This window comes from Cnephaeus nilssonii (assembly GCF_951640355.1).
Source record: "Cnephaeus nilssonii genome assembly, chromosome: 18".
NCBI lineage: Eukaryota > Metazoa > Chordata > Mammalia > Chiroptera > Vespertilionidae > Cnephaeus > Cnephaeus nilssonii.
In genome coordinates, this window is record NC_137089.1 from 20674759 (window position 1) to 20686227 (window position 11469).

Genomic DNA, 11469 nt, shown 5'->3' on the forward strand with positions numbered 1-11469 from the left:
ATTTCATGTAAAAAGCAAGACATAAAATTTTGGAGAAGATTGGATCTTTTATTAAGAGCTGTAATTACTCAATTAAAATGACTAATATTGTAATGCTATTAACAGATACTTAAAATCATTTCCTAGATATTCCAACACTCTATGTTTAATGTCTATCTCTTTTATGTGGAAAAAAATATAGAAATATGTTTGGATGCTTTTTCCTTTCTCACCTAAGGGGCAAGAGACATGTCCCATTGCAGAATTAAGTATGGCACTGACAACCCCTAAAATCTCCCTACCTACCTACCAACATACCTTGCACACTATTACCTAGTTGTAATGGGATTTCAGAACTTATAAAGCAGTTCTGTAAAAACTACTTTAGTAACCAATATACAAGAAGTACATGTATTCCTTTGAATTACAAGACCCTAAATAATAAGATCAAAGATAAATGTAGCAATCTCCATTTATTGCAGGATTGGGAACTGAAGTGTTGAATTGATACACACTCTTAGAAGATGTTTTTCTCTATTAATGATATTTCAATTTCCTCTAAGAGACTTAGTTCTAGTTACTGCGCAGAATATGTGTATCTCTGGAGACCTCTTTCAAATTTAGGATTTTGTCACTCTCAATAGGTGAGAAATAGAGGCAAGTTTTAAAAGGACTGATTCATTACTTTGGGATCTGCCCTACCATGCCACTATTGCACCTGAAAATATATGTATTTATTTCCTTCTGAAAGGAGTTAATATGAAATTTTGTAAGAGCATCATGTGTCATATTGCAAAACGTGAAGAGATTTCCTATAACTGGTCATACAATATGGCTCGCCTATAGTAAGTGCAATTTAAATTATATTAAGAATATTGAGATCTTTTAAGATATTAATGGTTTCGAATACTTCACTACTAATACAATACTTTAACACCTGCATTAAGTATATTTTACATTTTTTGGAATATATTAATTATGTATTTTGGAACCAAATACATTCTTTACTCCCAAATAGATGAATTATATTCCAAAATTTTAATTCTTCTCTTAAAAATCCTTTTTCATACATACTACAAATAGAAATTTAAAATTTAAAAAAAGAGTATTTGTTTCTGATGTCATTGTTTTGCTTATCAAAACTTGTTTAAAATTCGCCCTAACTAGTTTGGCTCAGTGAATAGAGCGTCGGCCTGCGGACTCAAGGGACCCAGGTTCGATTCTGGTCAAGGGCATGTACCTTGGTTGCGGGCACATCCCCAGTAGGGGGTGTGCAGGAGATAGCTGATCAATGTTTCTCTTTCATCGATGTTTCTTACTCTCTATCCCTCTCCCTTCTTCTCTGTAAAAATCAATACAATATATTAAAAAAACTTGTTTAAAATTCAAGGATCATAAATTTAGAGATGACAATATATGTCATCCTTTAACTCTAGTTCAGAATTAGCTGAAAGATTTTAACTGGAGTTTCTTCCTCTCTCTCTCTCTCTCTCTCTCTCTCTCTCTCTCTCTCTCTCTCATACATGCACACACACCATGGTATTTTGTCCAATTCCAGGATGCATCTTTTCTATTGTAGTCATTATAGATTTATATAGTTAGCATGACAGTCATCCTGCAGAATGACAGTAATATGCTTTGTGCTTTATTCAAGAATGCACAAAGATTCTTTTGGGCTTGCAGAGGGACATGTCTAATCTATGATTTGGTAGAAATATATTGCCATTGTTCCTTTTTCATTTTACTCTTATATTCAGGCAAAAATATTAACCATGCTAAAGTAATTTACATATATGAACTGATTTATATGAATATGATAAATCATCATTTTATTTATCAATATTCACTTTCATTCTCCACTGAGCCAAACCAGTTCCGGCCACTTTCATTCTCATTCAGTAAAAAATTTTACCATTTCTGACCCTGTAATAAATGCTGAGAAAATAATGAACAAAACAGAGAAGACCTTGCCCTCATGAGATTTAGAACTTTCATTATCAAGGGAAAAGAAAAGTAGAAAATTACAAAACACACACATATCTATCAAATAGTAACGCATGCTATGGAGAAAAATAAACCAAGGCAAATATAACAAGTTGTGCTAGGCGTGGGGAGAGGTACAGAATACCCTTCAGGGAAGGCCTTGCCAATAAGGTAACATATGGACATGGACTGGAGGAAGTAAGGAAGGAAACTGGGCATGAGGATACCTGTAAAAGGAACACTGAAGGCAGAGAAAACTGTAAATGCAAATCCCCTTGGTCAGAAGTGACCTTGGTGGCTCCAGAACCTTCAAGAGGGCCAGCAATAGAAGAGAGTAAGAGCAGCAGGAAGTAGAAGTCACAAAGACAGGAGGTATCAAAACATGATAGCCACAGTAAAGACTGTCTCTTATAAATAAATATAATAAAGACAGTGAATGGGTATGGTTTCAGAGACTGACCTTTCAGAAAGAATGTTCTCTAAGTCACAGAGCAAAGCTTTAAGTTGGGTTGATGAATTTCATTTAAAATCTTCCAGACATTCAGACTGGTTCCCGACAAAGTGCCAATCTCTCCACCCCAAAATTTCTTTTCCCAGAATCTTTACTTTTCTTGAATATTGACTAATCAATTAATTAATTAAAATTAGTCATAATGTTCTTGGATGAAACAGAGAATTGAGGAAGAGAGTATATGGAAAGTAGGAAAGGGCATGAAGCTGAGACCATGAAACCATTGTTTACCTTCCTTCATTATCCTATCTAATAATAGAGTACCATGTAAATTACCATCACTCCGCTAAGCCCACGATTGGGCGGCAGGAGGCTGGGGGGCGGGACTAGGAGTGGCCTATCCGGCTGGCTCCGCTGCCACTGAGCGGGGCTACGCTGCTGTTGAGAGGTGCAGGGGGCGGGACTCCCGCCCGCTGTGCCTCTCAATGGCCAGATCCGGGGCCGCTGAGGGGGTCCCTCCCCCTGCGCCTCTCAACTGCAGGGTAGCCCCCTTCAGCGGCCACGGACCATCAAAAGTGGGGGAGCGAGCTCTGGCCTCAGTCAGCGAGCCACGGAAACCCGGCAGAGGATGGAGAGCAGCGACGAGGAAGACATGGAGAAGCACCGCATCCACCTACGCCCCGTCGCTCTGCGCACACGCTGCACCTCCTGCCCTGTGAAGTCCGGGTTAACCGGCCCGCCCCTGTGGGGGCTTTTTCACCCCGGCCATCCGTCAGGGTCCCGATGGACTCCAAGTGTCGTTTCGGGGCCGCAGTCTGAGGGGCGAGGAGGTGGAGGTGCCGCCTGGCCTGCTGGGATACGTGATGGTGATGGAAGAGCAGTCGGTGGGGAAGCAGGACTTTTCAGCGGGATCCGACAAGGAGGAGCAGGAGCTGGTGGAACCCCCGGAGGCGCTGGAGTGGGACTTCAACCGCTTTATTCGTGCCTCCGCCAGTTTCAGCCGCTTCACCCTGTGGGGCCTGGAGAGCATCCCTGGCCCGGATGCCAAAGTGCGTGCGGCCCTGACCTGGCCCAGCCTCGCCTAAGCGATCCATAAACAGGTGCCGCAGGACTGAGAACCAGCGCTTGAAACTGGAAGCCACCGATCCCTTCACCAGCTCTCCACTTTGGATCCACTGAGTCCACCACCCCAATAAATGAGCTCTTTCACAGCAAAAACAAAAACAAAAACAAAACAAAAAAAACAAAAGTGGGGGACCTGGGTGCCTGTCTGTTTCGGCACCAGCGGACAGGCACCCAGCTCCACCGCGAAAAGTGAAAGCGTGTAGGGGACCCTACACGTGCATGATTCAATCATGCACTGGGCCTCTAGTTGTATCATAAACTCTATAGTATATAGAAAACTTAGATAAATATTTGTTTTTCCCAGTAGATACCCAGAGATGCTTATTCTACTAGCAACAAACATAAATGGTCATGTTGTAAACTAAGATAGAGAAGAGCCATCCATTTTGCTGAATTACCACACAATACTGCTGACCTCTAAAAGGCATGCAGGGTCTATCATATTTTACTTCAGATATGAACCACAAGGTGCTAATACAATGCTACAACTTATAACCACCTCTTTTAATGACAAAATAGAGGTCCTAATATTAACTTTCACCTCTTATACAAAGTTCACATGGTAGGTTCTACCATCTCTCTTAAGATTGGAGGTGTTCAGGTAGGTGACAAATGAAGGCAACATGAAGGGATGTTACTGTTTACCTGCCTTAGGCTCTCATACCATTTGAGGGCTTAATTGAAAGCAAGGGAACTCTCAGCACACACGTGCTCTATGACCCTTCAGCATGCTCCATTCATTGCAACACTGCAGTGAAGTGAATGTGTTTGGATGGATGAGGAACTACTTGTAACTTCCAATTCTCAATAGTGAAGTTGCAAGACCCACTTGGTATTCTCAGTGATCCACAGAAATAATAATTTCCTTACTTTATCTCACCTCTATAAACTTATAAATCTTCTATACCCTTTTTGGTTGATTCTGAAGAACTGTTCATTTTTTAAGTTGTCTTTTTTTTTTCCATTCTATTCATCTTGTTTTCACTGAACCTTAACTCTGTCAATGATTCTCCATTGTTCTTTTATCTTTTCCTCTATCTTTTGTATTATCTTCTGCTCAGCCTATAAATATGCTAATATCCCTCCCCCCAACAAAAGATTTTTAAAAATTTAACCTTTTGCACTCGGATGTCGAGTGTGACTCGACACGGTTAGCATTAGAATAAAGGAATTGAGAAAAAAGCAAGCGAGTGCAAAGAGTTAAAGAGTCTGACTATTGGTAAATATCACTGTTTCATGACTACTGTATTTATCATTAGTTTTTAGTCTAAAAGAGTGGACATTCTCTGTCTCCACTTTCCTTTTGACCCCTACTTATCCAATAAATTTCTCTGGCAATAAACTCCATGATGCTAAACTGTTGGACAGTTTTGTTTTTTTCTATATCCTCAGATGAGGACTTAATTTATTTATTTTAATATATTTTATTGATTTTTTACAGAGAGGAAAGGAGAGGGACAGAAAGTCAGAAACACCGATGAGAGAGAAACATCGATCAGCCGCCTCCTGCACACCCCCCACTGGGGATGTGCCCGCCTTGACCGGAATCAAACCCGGGACCCCTCAGTCCACAAGCGACACTCTATCCACTGAGCGAAACCGGTTTCGGCTGGACAGTTTTTATTCTTATCTTTTTTCTGTCTTTGAACATTTTTAACATCATTAAGTTTCTGCTACATATAGGATCTACACAAGTCTAACCATTGTGTTTAAAAAAAAAACAAAAACACAAAACCTAATCATTTCTCCCTGAAATTCCTCACATCTTGATATCTCATAAAAACGTTTCCTTAAGTTGCCTACTATTTTCTGAACAACCTCAAACCTGTTAGTGGAAATTCCGTTCTCCTCTTTTTTTCTTAAAAATTAGCATTCCACAAGGCTCTGTAAAATGTCACTGCTCCTCTGACTTTCTAGATATGCTATCCAGAGAACCTCATCCACTTTCATAATTTTAATACTTTATTATGACATTCTCCCTGATTTATTTTTAAAGCTGACTTACTTTGTGGTTTTAGATATAATCTAGTAGACATCTTTATTTTAATAAAGAGAAAGATGAAGAGAAGATTAAATAGAAGGAAGAACAATAGATGAGCTTTATTAACAAATGCAGATTTAATGTATACTATAACATTCATTACCATATTTAATCCTTACAAAAACTTAGATTCAAGTACAAATATTATTGTATCAATCTCACATATGATGAAACTAAGGCTTAGAGATGTTAATAATATACCTACAGTCTCATAGCCAAAGAAAAAACCACAAAAAACCCCACTAAGAATTAGAATTCACATATGCATAAAATCTAAGCCAGTAGTCTATGCAATAGTTGCTTTTAGGGAAATGTCATACTTAACATGTCCAAACCATTTTTTACTTTTCATTTCTGTATTATTTCTTCCTGCATATGTTAATTCTAATTATGGCATTTGCATCTACTTAAGCTATAAAACTTGGCATTATTTCAATTCTATGATGACCAGCCACTGTCAATCTGGCCCATTTTAGCTCCTATTTACTCCTTATCAAGCTGCAATAACATAGAACAGCTTATATTTCCTCAGTGTTGCCATGGTATTTTATTTCTCTGTGACCTTGCTCATTTTGTGTCCTCTGCTACAATGCACTCCATTCCATTGTTTTTTAAATTTAAGTATAGCTAGTATGTAATATTATATTTGTTATATTAGTTTCAGGTGTAAAATATAGTTATTTGACAGATTTTACCATGTGATCATCCCACTAATTCTAGTAATCATCTGTCACTGCGTAAACATATAAAAATATTATTAACTATATTCCCCTTCATCATTTTCATCCATTCCTCCTTCCTCTTCCCCTCTGGTATCCATCCCTTTGGTCTCTTTCTATGAGTCTGTTTTTGTTTTGTTTTGTTGGTTGGTATGCTTTGTTTTCTTAAGATTGCACAAATAAGTGAAACTTTACAGTACTTGTCTTTTTCTGTCAGACATATTTTACTAAGCATAATACCCTTAAAGACTATCCATGTGGTCACAAGTGGCAAGATTTTATTCTCTTTTTTATTGTTGCATAATAGTCCATTGTGTGTGCATATACATATACACTCATATATATCACATCTTCTTTATCTATTCATCAGCTCATTTTTTTAAATCTAATCCCCACGTACCCCTTATAACTCAGTTCAAACATCCTATACTCCGCATGTAGTTTCTTGAAAACAAAGACACCACAACTCCAAGAAGTACCAGAAGACTCATAGTTAGAGGATATTTGTTTAGAGATGACAACAAACTTCTAGTACAGGCATGACGTATAATTACCTATCATTAAGAAACATGACATGTTTTCCTAACCTACACAAATTCTTACAAACTTTAAAATTTGAGCAAATGTCCCTCGTATTGCTCCCTGAATCCTCCCTCACATAAATGGTTAGTTGCTTAACCCAACTACAATTTCTAGCCTCTTTCTTCCCTTCTGCCAGAAAAATCCACATCACATTTGCTGTGCTCAAATTCCAAACATTTACACGTGCAGCCTCTTCTGCTGCATGGACATGCGACCCAGTCTTAGCCCACAGGACCCGACGGGAACTCTGCTGAGGGTAACTAAGAAAGTCTTTACTCCACAGTAAAACAAAAGAGAAAGATAAGGAAGACCCATTTCTTGACATGCTCCCTATATTCGTGTTCTAGCACTGCCATAACTAAGCATCACACACTGAGTAGCTTAAACAACAGAAATTTATGTTCTTACTGCCCTGGAAGCTGAAGTCCCGGATGGAGGTTCCAGCAAGGTTGACCTCTTTTGAGGTCTCTCTCCTTGGCTCCCAGAAGGCCCCCATCTTCCTACCTCTTTGCTTAATTATGACTTTGTCCCCCTGGTGCCTCCTTGTGTGTTTAAATTTCATCTTCTTATAAGGACACCAGTCAGATTGGACAAGTGCCCACTCTCATGGCCTCATTTTAACTCAGCCACCATTTCATAGGGCCTATCTCCAAATACACTCACATTCTGAAGTACTAGGGATTAGGGCTTTAGCATACAAAGAAGAGGGGTACAATTTAGCCCACAACACTCCCCAACAATTGCTATCTTGGACGTTGCCATGTAATGTGATATTTTATATGGTGACTGGCTCCTGAGGGGAAAGACAGAGAACCCCAGAGAAGGCAGCTCAGAACCCTATTATCACTTATCTGCTATATTATCCAGCCTCAGAAAGCCTCTGTCTCTACCCTTTTTTAGATTAACAAGTGCACTTATACTTTAAAGTGATTTTATGTTAATATATTCCAACTTGCATGCTAGAATATTTAATTGATATACTAATATAGCACTTCTGTAATATAATAATCAATGAAACTGATTTTAATTAAAAAGTAATATTGCGTTTATCATCATTTCTCTGCTACCCATTACAGTGCCTAACACTCAATAAACATGTATGCAACTGAATGAACTCCATGCTTCTACACCTGGAATCATTCCTTAAATTCCCTCTCCTGACCCTTGAATCTCTCTGGGAAAGTCTTCATAAAGTCACCTTTTCTTGTACCCACTAGAAAAAATTATCTTTTATATTTTTTTTTTCTCCAACTCTGCTGATATCTCTAAGTCTTTCCACATTTTGGCTTTTCTTTGCTTCCTACTTATTTGCATCTCTCAGCAGTCATGAATCAATAGTGACTTTATATTTTAAGGAATAACATATATTAGTTGTGACTTTATTATATAAAATATGTGATCCAGTTGATAGTTCGTAGTTGATATATATTTTTTGGTTCATTCTAAAGTTCAAGGTTGGAAATAATAATTTCCTGGATTTAGGAAGCACCTCTAGTGCATTCATCTGTGTTCTGAAACAGGCTCAGTTCTTCCTCATTTAACTAAATGGGACTTGTTCAATAATTTTTATCAGATGAAATGCTATATTCACTTTAATATTAAATTTTATGGCCTTTAAATCAGAGCAGGAGTTGTACTGATTCTTGGAAATATGCAATGCATTGTGACATGACAATAATCTATAATTTGAGCCTTCAATTTTTAAATATTCTCAAGTTTTTAAAAAGACATACAGAAATATGGGTAGCTTCATAAAATGAATACTAATACTGCTTACTCCTTTATTTAGCTTCACAGGAAAAAAAAATCTTTCAGTTTGACATATGTTTCATGCTTCTCTGATCCATTACTATGGGACCTCAGGACTCCCTGAGTATTCACAGAAGCTCTGAAGTGATGTATATTTCTGGTGAAACGATGCCTTTTACTACTTCCTCTTGACAGTTGTGGTAATCACTCTTGTCCACAGCCAAAGACAAACCCAACTCAGGCCATTCCCTGATACTTTAGATCAGCGGTTTTCAACTGGTGTGCCACAAGAATTTTTAAAACATGCAACACCTGACTATTTAGTTAGGCGCACTGACCTCTTTTCCCTTAGATTGTCAAATAAAACAACAACAACAGAAAAAAAAATAACAAAATAATAGCTGTCCGGTGTGAATGAATCAAAATTATACATATTATTTTTGTCAGATTGGCAAAAATACATTTTTGGGTGTGCTGAAGAATTGTAGTGGTTAGTTTATATGTGCCATGAGATGAAAATGGTTGAAAGTGGCTGCTTTTGATAAAGAAGATTGCTTAATCTCTTTGCTCTATTATTTGAAAACGACAATTTCACCTTTGGGAAGGCTTGGGGGTTGGTGTTAGGGGAGGGAATGGAAAAGACACCACTCCAGTTGACCTGAAAGCTGGACCCAGGGCATGAGAGGCTCCTCACGCCCGCCTCCTCTTTGTTATGTATGTTCTGGCCAATGTTCCCACAGCGGGAACTGTCCCAAGGATGCTGCCTTGAGAGAGTAAGATGTGGAGACCATCTGGATGGTATAAGTGAACAAAAGCAGTCAAAGACTGTATATAAACTTTTAAGATTCTGGAGGGTCCCTTTGAAGATCTACTCATTTTGTGCATATGTAAGTTCCCTTGCTTATTAAATGCATTGCCTTCCAATCAGGAGTGTTTTGCCTCTTTCTTTGGTCTCTCCTTGCCTTCCTCTCCACGCACAGGGGCCAGTTTGTGAACCAACAGTTTGATTAAAAAGGAGTCAGAGAATCTGTCAAGATGACTCCATGTAAAATACAAGGGTCTTATCTATATTTATTGTGATAGTAGAATAAAACTATTAGCATTAAATTTTTTCAATGGGTTGCCAATTTGCACATGGTGCTACATTAGTCAGTTTAAGTACAGGTTCAAGATGATTGCTATTTTCTAGAAGTACATGAATCCAAGATAACAACAAGAGAGATAGTAAAACTACTTGAATAAGCAAACAAAAAGGAACTATGAGAGTTGGTGGAAAGGAATTAACATTTTTATTTTAATTAGTTATTATGTCAACTAAGAAATATAAAAATCACTGTGTTAAAAGCATACCTTCAGAACACTTTCCATAATTTTTTTAAAGAGTTCTTAAAATGCTGTTTTGGTGATAGCTACTCTTTTCTAAAGTAATCACAGCTATTTCCAAATATGTTTTGTAAGGTTCTCCATAGGAGTATGTGTTTAGATTCCGTATTATATCTTTATGCGATGTTTATTGTATTTATGTTCCTATTGCTTACTTCATGTGACTAAGTAGTAGGATCAAATTTTCTTATAAAGTAAAATATCATTCTTAATATGGAGTTTTTTTAAAGTTTTTTCACTGAATTGAACTACAGAGATAATATGTATGATGTTCTCCATAAAATATTTTACCTATTTTTAGTTAGATTTCCAGGCATACAGGGTTGGTAGAACTGCTAAGTAGAAGGAGAAATACCCAGTTGAAAGATGGAGCTTACATACAATTTATCTTTACACAACAATCATTTCAATGGGGGAAAAGAAAGGATTTGGGCTCTAAATGCGGGAAAGTGAACAATGGCTTTCCAAGGAGCTGGGTCTGTGTACATTCGGAAGTCAAGAATAAATAAATGTTGGAGATTTCTGCCAGTGGCATCCGGAGGATGATATATGGTATTGTTGAAAACAAGCTTCTGTAAAGGACTTTTTGTGTCATGACACCATAATTTTATAGCCACTGGGTAATTGTGAAGTGTCTCACATAGACCTTCAGATGGTATAAAAATCTATATCTGTCATTTAAAATAAAATTTCAGAAAGGATATCATGTTTTTAAAATGTCTCTCATTCATGAAAATGATGGTCAATGCCTGATCCTGGAGGACACACAGTTCTTAGTTCCTGGAGCCTAGAGACTTCTAAAGATATCTACTGGCCCTACTTGTTTGCGTTGACAAAGCAATCTGCAGCACCAAAACTAGCAGCAGCCTTTTGGCATTTTAGGAAAGTGCAATAAATAACAGATTATAGAGGATACATAACAATAAATAACAGACATTGAGAAAGTGTCATTTAAAAGAAGAGGGATGATTCAGGGCAAGAAAGAAGATAGGACACAATAACACAGCAGCTACATTTTCCACATTGAGCATTTGTGAAGCTGCAGCAAAATCATGGGGAAAGGAGAGGATGAAAGTGGATTCCGAACTTGGGTCATTTACTTGATGTACCAATAAATACAGAAAATCAAGCAGCCAAAGGCCTATAGATTGGAAATGAATACGCCCTGTTTGGAAGGTTTACTAAATTCAAGTAATCTTATTTCCCCCACATTCACCATTTCCCTTTAATGTCATATCTACCCAAGCCCCCCAAAGTTTCAGTGAAAGCCACCCAGATCTCATGAAATTTTAAAACTGCTGAGATTGTCCTATTGTTTTCCTAAAGGGAAATACACATGTTTAATTTTGTTCTCACGAGACTTTTGAACTATCCTATCTAATAAAAGAGAAACATGCAAATTGACCTTACCTCTGCTACACCCACAAGCCACGCCCACGAGCCAATAAGGAGTGAGT

At 37.8% G+C, this 11469-nt stretch overlaps 1 pseudogene across 1 annotated transcript; it reads left to right on the forward strand.

The window, feature by feature from the left end:
• Positions 1–3041: 3041 nt before the first annotated feature.
• On the forward strand, positions 3042–3612 carry LOC307114244 (ribonuclease H2 subunit C-like; annotated as a pseudogene). The gene has a single exon. The product of its transcript is annotated as a ribonuclease H2 subunit C-like (transcript).
• The last annotated feature ends 7857 nt before the right edge of the window (positions 3613–11469 follow it).